Genomic DNA, 21,090 nt, shown 5'->3' with positions numbered 1-21,090 from the left:
GCCCTGGACCCGGCCTAAGAAACCATTTTTCCCTCTTAGGCCTCCGGGCCTGTGATGGGAGGGCTGCCCTGATGTGCCCTAGAGATGTTTTCCCCATTGTTTTCATGATTAATATTCTGCTCTTCATTACTTATGCAAATTTCTGCTACTGGTTTAAATTTCTTTTCAGAAAATGGATTTTTCTTTTCTACTTCATAATCAGGCTGCATATTTTTTAGACCGTTTATGCTCTGCTTTCTCTTGAATGCTTTGTCACATAGAAATTTCTTCTGCCAGATGCTCTAAATCATCTCTCTCAAGTTGAATGTTCCACAGATCTCTAGGAAGGGGGCAAAATGCCGCCAGTCTCTTTGCTAAAGCAAAACAAGAGTCACCTTTGCTCCAGTTCCTAACTAGTTCCTCATCTCAATCTGAGATTACCTCAGCCTGGGCATTATTGTCCGTATCACTATCAGCATTTTGATGAAAGCCATTCAACAAGTCTCTAGGAAGTTCCAAACTTTCCTACATTTGTTATATTCTACTGAGCCCTCCAAACTGTTCCGACCTCTGCCACTTACCAGGTTCCAAAGTTGCTTCCACATTTTTGGCTATCATTACAGCAGCACTCCATTCTGGGTACCAATATACTCTACTAGTCCATTTTCACGCTGGACTAGTGGACGCAAACATGCCCTTTTTCACATGGCGGCAGCAAGAAGTGCCAAGCAAAAGGGGAGAAAGTCCCTTATAAAGCCATCAAATCTCATAAGAACTCACCATCACAAGAACAGCATGGACACATGGTGTTATGAGAACTATAATTCAAAATGCGATTTGGGTGGGGGACACAGCCAAGCCATATTATTAGCCATGGCAAAGAATTTATAAACCTCAAAAGCAATTACAACAAAAACAAAAACTGACAAGTGAGACTCTAGTTAAACTAGAGAGCTTCTGCACAACAAAGGAAATTCTCAATGAAGTAAACAGACAACCTACAGAGTGGGAGAAAATATTTGAAAACTATGCATCCAACAGAGGTCTAATATTCACAATCTATAAGGAGCTTAAGCAAATCAAGAAAAAAAAAACTCCATTAAAAAGTGAGCATAGGACATGAGTAGACGCTTGTCAAGAGAAGACATACAAGCAGTCAACAAACATATGAAAAAAATGCTCAACACCACTAAACATTGGAGAAATGCAAATCAAACCACAGCGAGATATTATCTCACACCGATTAGAATGGCTATTACTGAAAAGTCTAAAAAGAACAGATGCTGATGAGGTTGTGGAGAAAAAAGGAATGCTTATATACTGTTGGCGGGAGAGTAAATTAGTTCAGCCACTGTGGAAAACAGTTTGGAGATCTCTTAAAGAACTAAGGATAGAACTACCATTCGAACCAGCAATCCCATTACTTGGTATATATCCAAAGGAAAAGAAATCATTCTACCAAGAAGACACCTGCACTTATATATTCATTGCAGCATTGTTCACAATAATAAAGACACGAAATCAACCCAGGTATTCATCAACAGTGGTTTGGATTTTAAAAATATGATACATATACACCATGTAATACTATGCAGTTATAAAAAAGAACAGCATCATGTACTTTGCAGCAACATGGATACAGCCGGAGGCCATTATCCTAAGCAAATAAATGCAGAAACAGAAAACTAAATACTGTATGTTCTCACTTATAAGAGGGAGCTAATCATTGGAAACACATGGATATAAAGATGGGAACAATAGACACTAAGGAATACAAGAAGGGGAAGGGAGGAAGGGAGCAACAGTTGAAAAATTATGTATTGGAGACTTTGCTCACAGGTTCAACTGTCCCCCTAACCTCAGCATCACACAATATACCTTTGTAACAAACCAGCACACGTACCCCCTGAATATAAAATAAGTTTAAAAATTTTTTAAAGTGGCCATTCTTAATATTAGCAATAGCACCTAGAAATTTAAATGAATATATATAAATATATATATATATATTTTACAGCAGTGACTAAAATGTGGCATATGTAAAAATAAATTTAACAGGAAAAAAGGTGGAATATAAAATAATGACATAAAAAATAAAACCCCATTGAAATATTTTAAAATTTCTTTAAAATTGAACAGCATGCCTAATTTTTGGAAGATAAATTTTAATAATTTATAGGTCATCTCCCCAAATTAACATATCAATTTAATATAATATCATTTAAAATATGTATATACAAACAGTTCGTTTGGTAAAAATATTTGCAAAGCAGTGACAGGATTTGTTTAGGAATATTATTTTTAAAAGTTCAGAGGAAAGAAAATGTGCCCAAGAAAAGCTAAGAACATTTGTGGAGAAAAACAGTAAGGAGATATGCTTTTTAGGATATCAGAAAAATGATCTATGGCAAATATAATCAAAACAATTTGGTGTTGCCATAGAACTGGAGAAATTGGTCAGTAAACAGAATCAAGGATACAAACATAGATCCCATTATACATGAGATTTTAAAATATGTCAAAAGTGGGTTTTCAATTCGAAGGGGAAGAATGAAATATTTAGTAAGTTATTTGGAAGAAGTGAAGGTTGGTTCACTATTTATGGCATGTGTTTTAAAACTCCACTTGAATTAAAAACCAATGCTAAAATTTTTAAAAATAAAAATCCTTCAATAAAATCTAGAAGACTACATGTCTAATGTAGCAATAAGAAAAATCATATTAATCAACACTGGAATCCAAAATATATACAAAAAAATTAAATATATTGTCTATACAAATATTTTAAATGTGCACAATAAAGTTATGAAGAAAGGCAGCAGACGATATGGAAAACATTTACCATCTATGATAAGCATTAATAATTACAATATTCAAAGAGCATATAAATTGAGAAAAATACTAATATCTCAGTAAAGTGGGCAAGAATATTAATAAATGATTTACATAAGAAGTTCCAACATCTGAAGAATATAAAAATATATTTAACTTCACAAGTAGTTAAGAAATTCAAATTAACAACTAATAACGTAAACAGTTACAACACCTATTGCTGTAAGGACATGAGTAAAGAACAGTGTCATAGTCTTCTACTAAAAATGTAAATAACTGTAGTACTTCAAAAGCAATAAGGCAATATACATTAAAATTGAAAAATAGCTTTGCTCTTTAGACCTGGAGATAAAATAGTTTTAAAATAATTACTTTTATTGTAGCCTTGTTTTATGACAAAACCCAACAAAATAGAAACCTCTGGAAACAAAGTGAATGTTTATCAAAAAGGGAATGGTTGAATTTGTTTCTTATTTTCCATATCATGTTATATTACATATAGCCATTTAGAATTGAATTTTATCCATAAAAATTGACATGGAGGGATTTCCACAAGGTAATCATGAGTAAGAAAACAAGATGTGTATATTTTCTAAATGATGACAAAAAGATTGATTTGAATGTGTATATATGTGAATGGCTATAACAGTAGATAAAAATCTAACATAATAGAACCCAGTTAAGATTGGTTACCTGTAACATGGAAGCAGAAGAGAAGAGGTAGACAGAGGCAATTAAGAGGGAATTTTAAAATTAAGAATTAAAAAAGAACATTATGATGTAATTTAGTTTTGGCACTTATACAAAATTATCTCTCTCTATATGTATATATTTCAAAATATATTTTAAAGATGAAAAATCATGCCAATTAAAACAATGGAATGGGTGTTTATGATTTTAGGTCTAACAATTAAGTCTTTAATCCATCTTGAATTAATTTTTGTATAAGATGTAAGGAAGGGATACAGTTTCAGCTTTCTACATATGGCTAGCCAGTTTTCCCAGCACCATTTGTTAAATAGGGAAACCTTTTCCCATTTCTTGTTTTTGTCAGGTTTGTCAAAGATCTGATGGTTGTAGATGTGTGGTATTATTTCTGAGGATAGGCAATACCATTCAGGACATAGGCATGGGCAAGGACTTCATGTCTAAAACACCAAAAGCAATGGCAGCAAAAGCTGTGCACCACAAATGTATCCTCACAACAAAAAGCTTCTGCACAGCAAAATAAACTACCATCAGAGTGAACAGGCAACCTACAGAATGGGAGAAAATTTTGCAATCTACTCATCTGACAAAGGGCTAATATCCAGAATCTACAAAGAACTCAAAACAAATTTTACAAGAAAACAAAACCCCATCAAAAGTGGACAAAGGATATGAACAGACACTTCAAAAGAAGACATTTATGCAGCCAACAGACACATTGTGAAAAAAATGCTCATCATCACTCGCCATCAAAGAAATGCAAATCAAAACCACAATGAGATATCCACACCACTTAGAATGGTGATCATTAAAAATCAGGAAACAACAGGTGCTGAGAGGATGGAGAAATGGGAACACTGTTACACTGTTATGGACTGTAAACTAGTTCAACCATTGTGGAAGACAGTGTGACAATTCTCAAGGATCTAGAACTAGAAATGTACCTTGACCTGTAGTCATCCATTACTGTATATATACCCAAAGGATTATAAATCATGCTGCTATAAAGAGACAGGCTACACGTGAGCCTATTGCGGCACTATTCAATAACAGCAAGATTCTTGGAACCAACCCAAATGTCCATCAAGGATAGACTGGGTTAAGAAAATGGCACAGGAGGGGGCGGAGCAAGATGGGTCAATAGGGAGCGGCTCCAGTCTTCAACTCCCAGCGCCAGCCACAATAATAGAAGACCGGGTGATTTCGGCATTTTCAACTGAGGTACCACCATCTCACTGGGGAGTCGAAGATCGAAAATACTGGTCAGCTGCTGCAGCCCCACCAGCAGAAAGGAAGCAGGGCTGCAGGCATTGGCTCACCTGGGAAGCCAAGGGAAGGGAATCCTTTTCCTAGCCAGGGGAACTGAGACACACAACACCCGGTAATCGGGTAACTCCCACCCCAATATTGCGCTTTGAGCAAACAGGCACACCAGGAGATCATATCCCACACCTGGTTGGGAGGGGTCCCACACCCACGGAGCTCCTCCCCTCATTGCTACTCACAGCAGTCTGTGATCTACCGGCAAGGCAGCAGCGAGGCTGGGGTGGGCGCCCGCCATTGCTCAGGCTTAAGTAGGTGTAAACAGCTGCTGGGAAGCTCGAACTGCGGAGCTCACAGCAGCTCAAGGAAACCGCCTGTTCTGTAGACCCACCTCTGGGGGCAGTGGGCAGAGCAACAATAACAAAGCAGCAGATACCCTGCAGACCCAAACGACTCTGTCTGACAGCTTTGAAGAGAGCAGTGGATCTCCCAACAGGGAGTGTTGAGATCTGGAGAAGGGACAGACTCCTGCTCAAGCGGGTCCCCTGACCCCTGAGTAGCCTAACTGGGAGACATCCCCCACCAGGGGCAGTCTGACACCCCCACACCTCACAGGGTGGGAGTACACCCCTGAGAGGAAGTGCTCTCCAAAGCAAGAATCAGACAGGCACACTTTGCTGTTCAGAAATATTCCTATCTTCTGCAGTCTCTACAAGGATACCCAGGCAACAGGGTCTGGAGGACCTCAAGCAATCTCCAACAGACCTACAGCTGAGGGTCCTGACTGTTGGGGAAGGAAAACTATCAAACAGGAAGGACACTCTGCCACCAAACCCCATCAGTACATCACCATCAATAAAAGACATCAGAGGCAGATAAAACCACAAAGATGGGGAAAAAGTAGGCAGAAAAAGCTGGAAATTCAAAAACAAGAGCGCATCTCCCCGCAAAGGAGCGCAGCTCATCGCCAGCAACGGATCAAAGCTGGACGGAGAATGACTTTGACGAGATGAGAGAAGAAGGCTTCAGTCCATCAAATTTCTCAGAGCTAAAGGAGGAATTACTGCACTCCAGCGCAAAAGAAACTAAAAAATCTTGAAAAAAGTGGAAGCAAATTGACGGTTAGACTAATTAATGCAGAGAAGGTCATAAACGAAATGAGTGAGATGAAAAAGCATGACACGAGAAAGACAAATGCAATGCTTCAGTAACCCTAATTCGATCAACTGGAAGAAAGAGTATCAGCCATTGAGGATCAAATGAATGAAATGAAGCGAAGAGAAACCAAAGAAAGAAGAAAAGAAAATGAACAAAGCCTGCAAGAAGTATGGATTATGTAAAAAGACCAAATCTACGTCTGATTGGGGTGCCTGAAAGAGGGGGAAATGGAACCAAGTTGGAAAACACTCTTCAGGATATCATCCAGAGAACTTCCCAACCTAGTAGGGCAGGCCAACATTCAAATCCAGGGAAATACAGAGAACGCCACAAAGATATCCTCGAGAAGAGCAACTCCAAGACACATAATTGCCAGATTCACCAAAGTTGAAATGAAGGAAAAAATCTTATGGCAGCCAGAGAGAAAGGTCGGTTACCCACAAAGGAAGCCCATCAGACTCATACAGCAGATCTCTCTCGGCAGAAACCTCCAAGCCAGAAGAGAGTAGCCAATATTCAACATTCTTAAAGAAAGAATTTTAACCCAGAATTTCATATCCAGCCAAACTAAGTTTCATAAGTGAAGGAGAAATAAAAATCCTTTACAGATAAGCAAATGCTTAGAGATTTTGTCACCACTCAGCTCCGCCTTTACAAAGAGACCCTTGAAGGAAGTACTAAACATGAAAGGAATAAACCGGTACCAGCCATCTCTAAAAACATGCCAAAATGTAAAGACCATCGAGGCTAGGAAGAAACTATATCAACTAATGAGCAAAATAACCAGTTAATATCATAATGGCAGGATCAAGTTCACACATAACAATCTTAACCTTTAAATGTAAAATGGACCAAATGCTCCAAATTAAGAGACACAGACTGCAAACTGGATAAAGAGTCAAGACCCATCAGTCTGCTGTATTCAGAGACCCATCTCACGCAGACATACATAGTCAAAATAAAGGGATGGAGGAAGATTTACTCGCTGTGGAGAACAAAAAAGGGGGTTGCAATCCTAGTCTCTGATAAAACAGACTTTAAACCATCAAAGATCAAAGAGACAAAGAAGGCCATTACATAATGGTAAAGGATCAATTCAACAGGAAGAGCTAACTATCCTAAATATATATGCACCCAATACAGGAGAGCACCCAGATTCATAAAGCAAGTCCTTAGAGACTTACAAAGAGTATTTGTGACCCCATACAATAATGGAGACTTCAACACTCCACTGTCAACATTAGACATAACGAGACAGAAAAGTTAACAAGGATTAGTCCAGGAATTGAACTCATCTCTGCAGCAAGGTGACCTAATAGACATCTATAGAACTTCACCCCAAATCAACAGAATATACATTCTTCTCAGCACCACATCGTACTTATTCCAAAATTGACCACGTAATTGGAAGCAGTAAAGCACCTCAGCAAATGTACAAGAACAGAAATTATTACAAACTGTCTTCAGACCACAGTGCAATCAAACTAGAACTCAGGACTAAGAAACTCAATCAAACCGCTCAACTACATGGAAACTGAACAACCTGCTCCTGAATGACTACTGGCACATAAATCTAAATGAAGGCAGAAATAAAGATGTTCTTTGAAACCAATGAGAACGAAGATACAACATACCAGAATCTCTGGGACACATTTAAAGCAGTGTGTAGAGGGAAATTTATAGCACTAAATGCCCACAAGAGAAAAGCAGGAAAGATCTTAAAATTGACACTCTTAACATCGCACTAAAAGAATTAGAGAAGCAAGAGAACATATCGAAAGCTAGCAGAAGGCTAGAAATAACTAAGATCAGAGCAGAACTGAAGGAGATAGAGACACAAAAACCTCCAAAAACAATGAATCCAGGAGTTGGTTTTTGAAAAGATCAACAAAATTGACATCCACTAGCAAGACTAATAAAGAAGAAAAAAGAGAGAAGAATCAAATTGGACGCTAATTAAAATGATAAAGGGATATCACCACCGACCCCATTGGAAATACAAACTACCATCAGAGAATACTATAAACAATTCTACGCAAATAAACTGGAAAATCTAGAAGAAATGGATAATTTCCTGACACTTACACTCTTCCAAGACTCAAACCAGGAAGAAGTTGAATCCCTGAATAGACCAATAGCAGGCTCTGAAATTGAGGCAACAATTAATAGCCTACCAACCAAAAAAAGTCCAGGACCAGATGGATTCATTGTACGAATTCTACCAGAGGTATTGAAGGGAGGAGTTGGTACCATTCCCTTCTGGAACCATTCCAATCAATAGAAAAAGAGGGAATCCTCCCAACTCATTTTATGAGGCCAACATCATCCTGGGATACCAAAGCCTCACAGAGATACAATGAAAAAAGAGAATTTTAGACCAATATCCCTGATGAACATCGATGCAAAAATCCCAATAAAATACTGGCAAACCGGATTCAGCAACACATCAAAAAGCTTATCCACCATGATCATGGGCTTCATCCCTGGATGCAAGGTTGGTTCAACATTCGCAAATCAATAAACATAATCCATATAAACAGAACCAAAGACAAGAACCACATGGTTATCTCAATAGATGCAGAAAAGGTTGACAAAATTCAACAGCCCTTCATGCTAAAAAAACGCCAATAAATTCGGTATTGATGGAACGCACCTCGCAAATAATAAGAGCTATTTATGACAAACCCACAGCCAATATCATACTGAATGGGCAAAACTGGAAAAATTCCCGAAAACTGGTTAATAAGACAGGGATGCCTCTCACCACTCCTATTCAACATAGTGTTAAAGTTCTGGCTAGGCAATCAGGCAAGAGAAAGAAATCAAGGGTATCTCAGTTAGAAAGAAGAAGTCAAATTGTCCCTGGTTTCTGCAGATGCATTAAGGATTGTATATTTAGAAACCCCATTGTCTCAGCCCAAAATCTCCTTAAGCTGATAAGCAACTTCAGCAAAGTCTCAGGATACAAAAATTAATGTGCAAAAAATCACAAGCATTCTTACACCAGTAACAGACAAACAGAGAGCCAAATCATGAATGAACTTCCATTCACAATTGCTTCAAAGAGAATCAAATAACTAGGAATCCAACTTACAAAGGATGTAAAGGACCCTTCAAGGAGAACTACAAACCACTGCTCACTGAAATAAAAGAGGACACAAACAATGGAAGAACATACCCGCTCATGGATAGGAAGAATCAATATCGTGTCGGCCATGCCCAAGGTAATAGATTCAATGCCATCCCCATCAAGCTACCAAATGAGTTTCTTCACAGAATTGAAAAAACTGCTTTAAAGTTCATATGGAACCAAAAGAGCCCGCATCTCCAAGACAATCCTAAGTCAAAAAGAACAAAAGCTGGAGGCATCACTACCTGGACTCAAACTATATACTACAAGGCTACAGTAACCAAAACAGCATGGTACTGGTACCAAAACAGAGATATAGACCAATGGAACAGAACAGAGTCCTCAGAAATAATACCACACATCTACAGCCATCTGATTTTTTGACAAACCTGAGAAAAACAAGAAATGGGGAAAGGATTCCCTATTTAATAAATGGTGCTGGGAAATTGGCTAGCCATAAGTAGAAAGCTGAAACTGGATCCTTTCCTACTCCCTTATACGAAAATTAATTCAAGATGGATTAGAGACTTAAATGTTAACCTAATACCATAAAAATCCTAGAGGAAAACCCAGGTAGGCACCATTCAGGACATAGGCATGGGCAAAGACTTCATGTCTAAAACACCAAAAGCAACGGCAGCAAAAGCCAAAATTGACAAATGGGACTCTCATTAAACTAAAGAGCTTCTGCACAGCAAAGAAACATCAGAGTGAACAGAGGGCAACCTACAGAATGGGAGAAAGGGTAATCTACTCATCTGACAAAGGGCTATCCAGAACCTACAAAAGAACTCAAAACAAATTTACAAGAAAAAAAAACAAACAACCCCATCAAAAGTAAAGATATGAATAGACATTTCAAAAGAAGACATTCATACAGCCAACAAAACACATGAAAAAAATGCCTTCCATCACTGGCCATCAGAGAAATGCAAATCAAAACCACAATGAGATACCATTCACACCCAGTTAGAATTGGCGATCATTAAAAGTCAGGAAACAACAGGGCTGAGAGGATGGAGAAATAGAACACTTTTTGGCACTGTTGGTGGGATTGTAAACTAGTTCAACCATTATGGAAAACAGTATGGCGATTCCTCAAGGATCTAGAACTAGATGTACCATATGACCCAGCCATCCTATTACTGGGTATATACCCAAAGGATTATAAATTATGCTGCTCTAAAGACACATGCACACGCATGTTTATTGCAGCACCATTCACAATCGCAGCGACTTGGAATCAACCCAAATGTCCACCAGTGACAGATTGATTAAGAAAATGTGGCATTACATAGCCACACCATGGAATACGATGCAGCCATAAGCAAAAAAGGATGAGTTTTGTGTCCTTTGTAGGGACATGGATGCAGCTGGAATCCATCATTCTAGCAAACTATCACAAGAACAGAAAACCAAACACTGCATTGCTCCTCACTCATGGTGGAACTGAACAATGAGATCACTGGACTCGGGAAGGGAACATCACACACCGGGGCCTATCATGGGAGGGGGGATGGGGGAGGGATTGCACATTGGGAGCACCTGATGTAAATGACGAGTTGATGGGTGTAGCACACCAACAGGGCACAAGTATACATATGTAACAAACCTGCACGTTATGCACATAAAATTCTCACAACTTACAGTATAATAATAATAAATAAATTAAAAAAAAAAAAAAAAAAAAAAAAGAAAATGTGGCACATATACACCATGGAATACTATGCAGTCATACAAAAGAATGCATTTATGTCCTTTGTAGGGACACGGATGAAGCTGGAAACCATCATTCTCAGCAAACTATCTCAAGGACAGAAAACCAAACACCGTATGTTCTCACTCATAGTTGGGAATTGAACAATGAGAACACTTGGACACAGGAAGGGGAACATCACACACCAGGGCCTGTCGTGGGGTGGAGAGAGGGGGGAGGGATAGCATTAGGAGATATACCTAATGTAAATGACCAGTTAATGGGTGCAGCACACCAACATGGCACATGTATACATAGGAAACAAACGTGCATGTTGTGCACATGTACCCTAGAACTTAAAGTATAATTAAAAAAAAAAAAAGAAAAAAAGAGAGAAAATAATGGAATGGCTAATGTAACTTTAATAAAAAGTAAATGTTGTGCTACTTTTCATTTTAGTTTTTCCTAGTACTCAGATCCAGATTATTCTTTGGAACCAACATATACAGATACTATGGAACCTGAATGTATATTAAAATGGTGCAGTGATAGCTTTTTCAAAATTTTTTTCCATATTAAAGGAAAAAATATATACTTATTGGTATTTTAGCTAAGGTAGGATCAACAGGAAAGAATTAGAAACAGGAATGAATCATGGGAGCAACTTAAGGTTGAAGTTTTGGCAACTTGTCTGTACTTATAAAAAGATGCAGGAGAATCTAATAGGGAAATGGCTGTAAAATTTTCACAGAACAATTATTTGCTGAGTATCTACTATGTGCTAGACTCTGTTCTAGGCACTAAGGCCAGCAATAAATATGAATGCATAGTGTACATCTCTCATGGAGCTTATATTTCATTTTGGGGAATAATATCATTGATAAGTGAACACATAAATGGAGATAGTCTCCACTAGCAAGTGGGCTTTGACACAAATCAGACAATACTGTGATGACCAGCAGTGTGGAGAGGCGTTCCAGACCCAAGATGAAAGGACTTAAAGAACCCATCCCGCGCAGCTCTGAGAGGCACGATTTCCAGGCAGGGAGAGCATTAGGTGCAAAAACTGTGATTGAGAATGAGCTTGGCATGTTCAAGGCTTGAGGGTCTAAGAGGAGGAAAAAAGAGATGAGAGCTGAGGATACGGACAGTGAGAAATTGTAAGGCTTTGGATACTGTAGAATCTTCAAGCTGGGCACTAATTCTGTAGGTAAACATGAATTAGAAGTTACTAAAACCTAGATAATCAAAATATCAAGAAAAGCAAGCTCAGGATATTGGCCAAGCTCATGCTGATCTTTGATACTTCTGTGTTAAGGGAAGCACAGGGCCACTAGTTTTGAAAGAAGCATATATCACAGAAATTACTTAATGTAGTTTTTCCAGCTGAAAAAAGAGCAAGAACAAAGGGAACTCCCTTAAACAGGGAAGATTTTAGCCAAAGGCTTCTAAGCCTTTAGTAACACTGATAGAAATGATATAAATGGCTACCCAAGGACAAAAACAAACAAAGAAAACACTGTGCACACCTGTGGAGGATGGGGAATTCCAGACAGAAGAGGAGATCATAAGTAAGGAGAAAGAGAAACGCAAGGCTGTAAATTCTGCTGAGAGAGTTGTCTATTGTAAATGAGATACAGCATCCTTACAAAGAGTGGAAGGTGTGATCCTAGAGAGACCCCACATTCAGTTTATTATCAGTGTGCCAAGAATGCAAGGACAGGAAGTAAAATGGGAAGGAAAAATTGGAGACTTTAAATGAGACCCTTTTTTTTTTTCTTTTTTTTTTTACAAACAAGATTTTGCTCTGTTGCCCAAGCTGGAGTGCAGTGGCACAATCACGGCTCACTGCAACCTCAGCCTCCAGGGGTCAAACAATCCTTCCACCTTAACCTTAACCTCCTGAGTTGCTGGAACTACAGGTATGTGCCACTATGACCAGCTAGCTTTTTTCTTTCTTTGTGTTTGTTTGTTTGGTTGTTTTTAATTTGTAGGCACTGGATCTCACTATGTTGCCTAGGCTGGTCTCGAACTGGGCTCAGGTGATCCTCCTGCCTCTACCTGCCAAAGTGCTGGAATTACAGGCATGAGTTACCACACCTGGCCTAAATGAGGTACTTTAAAGATTTTAAATGAGACTCCATACTTTAAGGGAAAGTAGGGAATTTGAGAGAAATCCTAAGCACTGCAAGTATCACCTCTTTAAATGTTTACGTTTAGCAAGGAGATAGGGTGTTTGAGACGGCACTCTTGGTAAGATAAAGCAGTTTTTATAAGTCACAAACTCCCCCAAGATATGAGAATCATAAGGTCATGTGCAAGCACTTAATCTAAAATTTGTCCTTATTTCCTTGTATGTTTGCAGGTGATAAATTCTAATATATATAACTATTTGATTTAACTCACATTCTGGTGAGGCTAAATTGAAGAAATATTTATCCTCTTGCTATAATTTTTCTAAATACCTCCTGTCCAAGACAACACTTAAGATTCTTAAGATTAGTCTGTCTATGGCTACAAAATGGCAATGTGGATTGGGACAATTTTTTTTCATTATGGGAAATCATGAAAATAATTTTGACTCAGAATCATATCTATACTTTATATTTAAATGTATATATATTATATATATATATATAAAATATATATATAATGTGTGTATACACACACACACACACACACAAACACATACCACCCAAACCCAACTCCAGCCCAGTAATCTGTGGCGGTACATTTCAAAAAGTTTCACAAATAACTCCGATGTTTCTTACTTCCACTTAGAAAAATCTTCATGAGGACTGTAATATTTATCTCTTCCTAGGTACATAGCTTTCATGTGGAAAGGATCAGTATATGCAGAAATTGGTACTTTGATTGTAAGCTATTGTTACTACATAGTTGGGAGCCCTGCAGTGTAGAATTTAAACATGTGGACTGGGACACGACATGAGTTCATTATCCTGGTTCCTCAAACTAGTAAACATATTTACTTTGGCAAATTATTTCTGAGCCTCAGTTTCTTTAAACACCAAAAACGGATTGTAAGCTTACTCAATTTCTAAAATCATGAGGATTAAATGAGATAATGTGTATGGTTACAGCTCACTTAAGTTTAGATATTTTGATCTCATTTGGCTTTGGGAAATTATTGATGTTTTCTAAATTTTGTGGGAATGCAACCAGAACTATAATATTCTAATACGTTTGGTAAACCCTCCAGAATTCTGAAAATACGGATCAACTGAGACTTGTCTAAGGGACTAGAAAAAGGCTCATCAGTTCTAATGGCAGTTACTTTAGTCTGCAACTGCCACATGGAACCCAGACTCTATGTAGACACCTAAATAAGACTCTTATAATAGCCCAAGAAGAAAATAGTAAGAAATATACTTTCGGCCGGGCGCGGTGGCTCAAGCCTGTAATCCCAGCACTTTGGGAGGCCGAGACGGGTGGATCACGAGGTCAGAAGATCGAGACCATCCTGGCTAACACGGTGAAACCCCATCTCTACTAAAAAATACAAAAAACTAGCCGGGCGAGGTGGCGGGCGCCTGTAGTCCCAGCTACTCGGGAGGCTGAGGCAGGAGAATGGCGTAAACCCGGGAGGCGGAGCTTGCAGTGAGCTGAGATCGCGCCACTGCACTGCAGCCTGGGCGACAGAGCGAGACTCCATCTCAAAAAAAAAAAAAAAAAAAAAAAAAAAGAAATATACTTTCGTAATATTTGAAAACTTTAAATTTTAAATGGAAATACAGTTGAAAGAGAACCAACATTTTGGCATTTCAGGAGTTATTTTGTTTGTTTCTTTTTTCTTTCTCTTTTCTAATTACTGGTGTGGAGTGATTTGGATTGTGCAATTATTCTGATTGTCATTATACGACCTAGCTGGTATGCTTAGCTGTAATAGAATCAAGCCTAGTTTGACATGGAAACCAGAATAGGACATGTCTTGTCATTCGTGTGTGGCATTAAATTTAATATTTATGCTGTCCTGACTCACTTTGCCTTTTTTTTGAGGGGAGGCGGGGCTAAACTATGGGAAGATATCAAGGAGGCATTCATACTATGCTTGAGGCTCTGGACCTCTCTTTTCCTGGTCTCTGGTACATGCTATAGAAACTATACTGGGAATTGCCCACCTGCAGATGCAGGAGAGACTCCTCTGCTTTTAGCTCGTTTCCTCCCTTGTCACAGGCAGAAATCCCTTTAGATATTTCAGAGATGCGTGTGTTAAAAACATTCTCGTGCATCCCCTGTATACCAGACACAGTATCCAGCACAATAGATCATTCTGTTAATTTCTTCTATTAGGCCATTTTGTAGAGGAGGTGTTGATGTTATAGAATTTCAGGGCCTTGCCTAAGGGCAGAAGCTCTCAAATGGCAAAGCAAGGATATATGAGCTTTCTCACTCTGGATCCTCTGCCCTCTACCATAGAAACAGAGAAATCTAGAGGGGTGAAAGGATTTTAGAAATCAAATTATAATTCATCCTTTTACATTTGAGGAATCTTAGACATGGAGAAGTTAAATGATTTGCCTGAGGCACAGAGCCAGTTAGAAGCCTGACTGGGAAGAAACCTAATTTCTTTACTTTTAGAAGTCTCGTATTTGAAAACTCCACAAAGCAAGGATACCAGACCATTCTCAACAGCTGTCTGCTGTAGTGACCATTGCATCTTTTTGTATGGGTAGTATATTTCCATTTCCTTCTAGTCTAATGGAGTGAAAGTCTCCCTGAAGCCTTAACGTTCAGTTTCAAGGCAATTGGAAAATTCATTTAAGAACCAATTTATCCATAAAGCTAGAACTTAAAATCAAAGGGAAACAGAGAGGAAAGGAAAATTAACTGTTAACATCAGGTTAATGGTAAGCATAAAATGCACATGTTTAAGGGAACAATTTGTTAAGATTATTAAAATACTATATAAATATTGATATAGTTTGGCCATGTCCCCACCCAAATCTCATCTTGAATTGTAGTTCTTGTAATCCCCATGTGTTGCCAGGAGGGACCCGGTGGGAGGTAATTGAATCATAAGGGCAGTTACTGCCATGCTATTCTCATGATAGTGAGTGAGTTCTCATGAGATCTGATGGTTTTATAGGGAGCTTTTCCCCTTTTGCTTGGCACTTCTCCTTCGTGCCATGACATGAAAAAGAACATGTTTGCTTCCCTTTCTGCCATGATTGTAAGTTTCCTGAGGCCTCTTCAGTCCTGCAGAACTTTGAGTCAATTAAATATTTTTCCTTCATAAATTACCCAGTCTCAGGCAGTCCTTTATAGCAGCATGAGAATAGACTAATCCAGATATGTTTTAGGAATATGAGATTATATTTATCCCATTTTCTTTGAATGTGCTTGACAGTTTTAAAATATTTAGCTAAAATAAATGTCCTTTTTTCCATAATAAGGAGGGTAGTATTTTACAAAATTATTATTTTTAAGTATCTGAAGCTTTGAGGCATGAAGTTGTCCTTATTTTGTGTTCCATATTACAGCTGGAAATCCATTTTAATGCAATACAGTGAAAAGGTTTATAATATCATGGAGGCATTTGCATGGAATTCTCATAAAAAATCACACACACACACATGCACACACACACACACACACACACAGAGCCAAAGAACAACTATAATAAATAAACTGATACTTCAGGAAGAAATCATTCATTGGTTTATAGTGAATTCATATTTATTCAACCTATAGTCTTTGGCATCTGTAAAAGATAGTATTAGTGAGTAGTATGATTTATAGGAACTATGGGATAAAATAATCATACAAATAAAACAACGAATTTCTAATATATAATTTTAGATACTTTATAATGTGTTCACAAAATGCACCAAGAATAAAACTGCCAGATAAAACAGACAAATAGATAGATGAAGCAAAAATAAGTTTAAGCCTCAAATGCTCTGAAGTTTTCTATAGACATGAAGAAATCATGGCTAGTAGAAAGATCTTATTGGGGTGTATGGATTTTGAAAAAACAAATATTGAGAAAAAGAATAGGAAGTGATATATTGTTATTTTCAAGCAATAAAGAAAGCACATTTTTCATTATTACAATAGCCAGTCTTTAATGTTAATATGTGCCTTTAAATTCAGTGCAGTAAGTACTGTTACTGCACTGTATTGCATCACCGTTTTATTAAATGATCAACCTATAGACATTTTTAACAGATGAAATATTCTAACTGAATTCTGCATACAATTACCATTCTATTGATGATAATGGCACTATTTTTGAGCATGTTATAGCCATTTTACAAATTCAACCGTAACTTAGATTCATCATTATTATAATTTTACTCAATTTATTATGGTTTAATTAGAAATCCAGATGGAAACAAAAATATGTCCTTCACAGTTTACAAACCATTGATTTTTCCATCCTTCCTCTCATTAGTTGTTACCACTTGAAAGTTATTTGGATGTGAATGGAATTAGAAATTTAGATATACGTTTACAACAACTTTGCATATTTGGATTTAAAAAAAGTAAACCACCATCTTAGTATAATTCATGTTATAAATAAGATTTTAAAAAAATAAATTAATATTTCAAAGATCTGCAGTCTAGCTGAGGGGAAATGGGAAATGAACAAATGTATTTTTGGTTTTTAATTAGTAGTTCTGTCTTTAACTGGAATGATAGCTTGAAGAAGATCATTTTCCTCTCCTCCAGACCCTAAATTTGACCTAGGGCAGCACTGTTGGAAAATGCCTGATAGTTTGGCAGAAGAACTAAAATGGTATTGTCTGGAAACCCTATCTCACTCCCGGAAGGGGATTAAAACCTATCCAAACGCCTTCAATAAGGACTCTGGTGTCCTGGACGCAGCTCAGAAACCTTATTTTAGCTTTTCTAGTAAGTGGAAATGCACAGGATGAAGCCTCAGATACACAAAGATCATTGTGCAGAAGCATCACGGATGAAAACAGTTTAGAAACTCACTAGCTTCAAACCGGCTAAGGAAATTCAACAAAGTTACAATACAGCCCTGGAGAGGATTTGGGGGGAACTCTAAGGTTAAGAAAGCGCCCCACATCCCTTGACCAGGTCCCTGCTCTGCAAGCCTGGGGCCACAGCCATCTGTGGTGCAGACATCCAGGGCAGAGAAGTCCCCCAATGTCGGGCCAGTGACCAAAGGGATGCCTGTGTAATTAGGAAGGGATTTGAAAAATCCAAGATGTCAGTCCCCAATCGCTAATATGTATCATCAAGGCAAGCGTTAGGCATTAGAGAGGGATCGCGCCCTTACGCGGGGGCTCCCAGCCAGACTGGCCCATGCTGTTACCTCTCCCGGCGAGCCCTGTCGGCGGTGGGAACCAGAATCCACCAAGCGGGTCTGCAGCAACAGGTTCTGTCCCTGCTCTGGCTCCAGCTACTTTTCGCGGTCTGGCGGCTCAACCCCAGCAGACGTCTGTCCGCCTCGGGCTCCCTGCTCCGCTCCAGGCTGCCCCGCCGCGGTGCAGGGCGCTGAGTGCTCTGCACTCGCTCCCCGCCTCCCTGTCCGGTTAAGATAAGACGTCACTCTCCAGGAGGCACCAGCTGGCCGCTGGGGTTCCGAAAAAACTATTCATATCCCGCTAATGGGCACCCAGGTACATTCTTGTGAAACTCAGAATCCGAGTGCAGCAAAGAAAAGGAAGCATCAGTATGACTAGCATCATCGCTGTTACTTGGCTCCAGATCCTGGACAAGTGATTTAGCCTCTCTGTGCCTCAGTTTCCTCGTTTGTAAAATAGAGATGATGATGATATTAATCAGAGGGTAATCTGAGAATTATCTGTCTACATGCAAAAGTGCCTGGAATAGTCTTGTACAAATTAAGCATTACACTAAATGTGAGCTATCATCATCTTTAAGGTTCTAATGGGACTGAGAGGTTCATCGCATATTGCAAACCCTCCCTCTGTCTGAAGCAGACCCTATTCTTTGAGTCTTTGCAAAGACCTTTTAGCTTGCAAGCAAACTCCTCTGAAATTCTGGAAATTTATTCACAGCATAATCAGAAATGGAAGGGGGAGAACCCTGGGGAGACTCACAATGATCCTAATAGGACTATCTGCCCAGTTGGGTCTTGCTAATAGAGAGAACATGACTAGACTTTAATGGATTAACTTAGAGATTTATACACTCAGAAGGGGATAATTAATGGTGCTTCAAGCATGAAAAACCTGTGAGGAGCCTATTGGAGCTAATCCTCACGTGAGTACCCTAGGTTTGTGAAGAGTTGGTGTATAATTATTTCCGATCCACACAGAGGAACCAAGGTTTAGTGACTTGTCTAAGATGACAGAAGTGGTATTTAAATGAAAGAACAGCTCCAGAAGCCAAATTCATTTCTTTATCTACTACATTTCTCCACCTATATCACTGGTACATGTGGGATACAGGGGAAAAAAAAAGCCTATGGTGAGACAGACCTTTTAAAGTAGGATTCCTTGGTCTTGGATTAAAGTTGCAAATTCTGACGTGTGTGTGTGTGTGTGTGTGTGTGATGTGTTTAAAACTGGATGATGATTACACTGAGGATTTAGGAAGGGGTATTTCTCCCAAGACTTTACCAAGTTCAAGGTAAGGATACTGGTTCCACTTCTCTAAAGTTTATCAGGATACTCAAGGCACAGAAAGTCATAGAAAAGAAAAAGATATTAAAGAGATAATACAGGAGTCATAGCATAGAATAATAAGTTAGTTGGGTAAAATAAAACTAAGAAGAGAAAAGCATTTTGTATTCAACCTGAGATTCTGAAATCAAAGTGCAAAAATAATTGTGGATCATTGCTCTACATAATCCCTCATACCACTGGAAAAATAAGTTGTTAAAATGAATGAAAACAATAGCAATGCTTTTGATGAGACAGTGAGGTAATGTCTAGCTTGCTAGGATTCTATTACAAATTAAAAGAAATATAAAACTTATGTAACAATCATTTAAACTATGATTCCATTTCTGTATCATGAAACAACACACTGCAAGAACTATTCTCCTGCTCCCCACCCCTACTATTCCACCACCACTGAAAACAATAGACTATATCCATAAGCAGAAGAAAATTATATAAAACTAGGGAAGGACCTGATATGCACCTCTCCCTGAGTACTTCTCCTGTAAACACCTACACACCCTGTTTTAACTTCCACGCTTTCATTCATCATTCTTTGCTATAACTGGTTTTAATAGAGAAGGTTGTCTTTCTTTCTCCTAGCTAAAGCCCATGTCTACAATGGTGAGCTTTTCTTCCCACCCTCTCCCATATTTTCAGGTTTTTCACACTCTCTTGTATATTTTTTCTCTCCTTGTGAAATGAATTATTCCTGGCTTTTATATATGTTAAGATCTTCCATTTAAAACAAAACAATATGAAAATCCCACTGTTTTCCTTCAAGGCCTAAGTGTAATACATCATTCCTTCTCAGGAACAACTGCACTGTTCTGCTGTCCAATCTGTCGATTTGCATTTCCTCACTTCCCATCCACTTAGCAACCCACTCCAGTTAGACCCTCTCGCCAATCTTGCAAAAATCATCAATACTTCCATGTTGAGAAATACAATGAAATACAATGGATGTTTTTCAGTCTGCATCTTATTTGGCCTTTGAACAGCTTGATTTCTATGTGTAACAGTTCCTCCTCTTGGCATATATTTCCTCATAATCCCCTATTTTTTGTTTGTTTACCCTGCATCTCTGGCTACTCATTTTTTGTATCCTTTACAGGCTGTTTTTAAATTTTTATTTTCCTACACAGCCATTTAACATAGGTATTTCTTTCTTTGTTTTGTTTTTTGTTTTTTTGTTTGTTTGTTTTGAGATGGAGATGGAGTCTTGCTCTGTCGCCCAGGCTGAAGTGCAGAGGCACCATCTCGGCTCACTGCAACCTCCGCTTCCCAGGTTCAAGCGATTCTCCTGCCTTAGCCTCCCTTAGTAGCTAGTACTACAGGCAAATGCCACCATACCCAGCTAATTTTTTGTGTTTTTAGTAGAGACACGGTTTCACCATGTTAGCCAGGATGGTTTTGATCTCCTGACCTCGTGATCCCTTGGCCTCCCAAAGTGCTGGGATTACAGACGTAAGCTACTGCGCTCATTTTTTTTTTTTTTTTTTTTTTTTTGAGACAGAGTCTCTCTCTATTGCCCAGGATGGAGTGCAGTGGCATGACCTTGACTTACTACAAACTTCGCCTCCCAGGTTCAAGCAATTCTTGTGCCTCAGCCTCCCAACTAGGTGGAACTAGAGGCATGTGCCACCACACGTGGCTAAGTTTTGTATTTTAGTAGAGACAGGGTTTCACATGTTGCCCAGGCT

General features: G+C 38.6%; 1 protein-coding gene across 1 annotated transcript in view; it reads right to left on the bottom strand.

The window, feature by feature from the left end:
• NPFFR2 (neuropeptide FF receptor 2) overlaps positions 1–20,529 on the bottom strand; it is a 102,531-nt gene extending 82,002 nt beyond the window's left edge. The window contains exon 1 of the mRNA XM_003898786.5: positions 18,073–20,529. The gene's annotated coding sequence lies outside the window, so the exon portion shown is untranslated. The remainder of the gene's footprint in view (positions 1–18,072) is intronic.
• Between the last annotated feature and the right edge of the window lie 561 nt (positions 20,530–21,090).

The sequence above is a fragment of the Papio anubis genome, chromosome 3 (assembly GCF_008728515.1).
Source record: "Papio anubis isolate 15944 chromosome 3, Panubis1.0, whole genome shotgun sequence".
Classification (NCBI taxonomy): Eukaryota; Metazoa; Chordata; class Mammalia; order Primates; family Cercopithecidae; genus Papio; species Papio anubis.
Note: the sequence above shows the minus strand (reverse complement) of the source record. Positions and strands in the feature narration are given on the sequence as shown.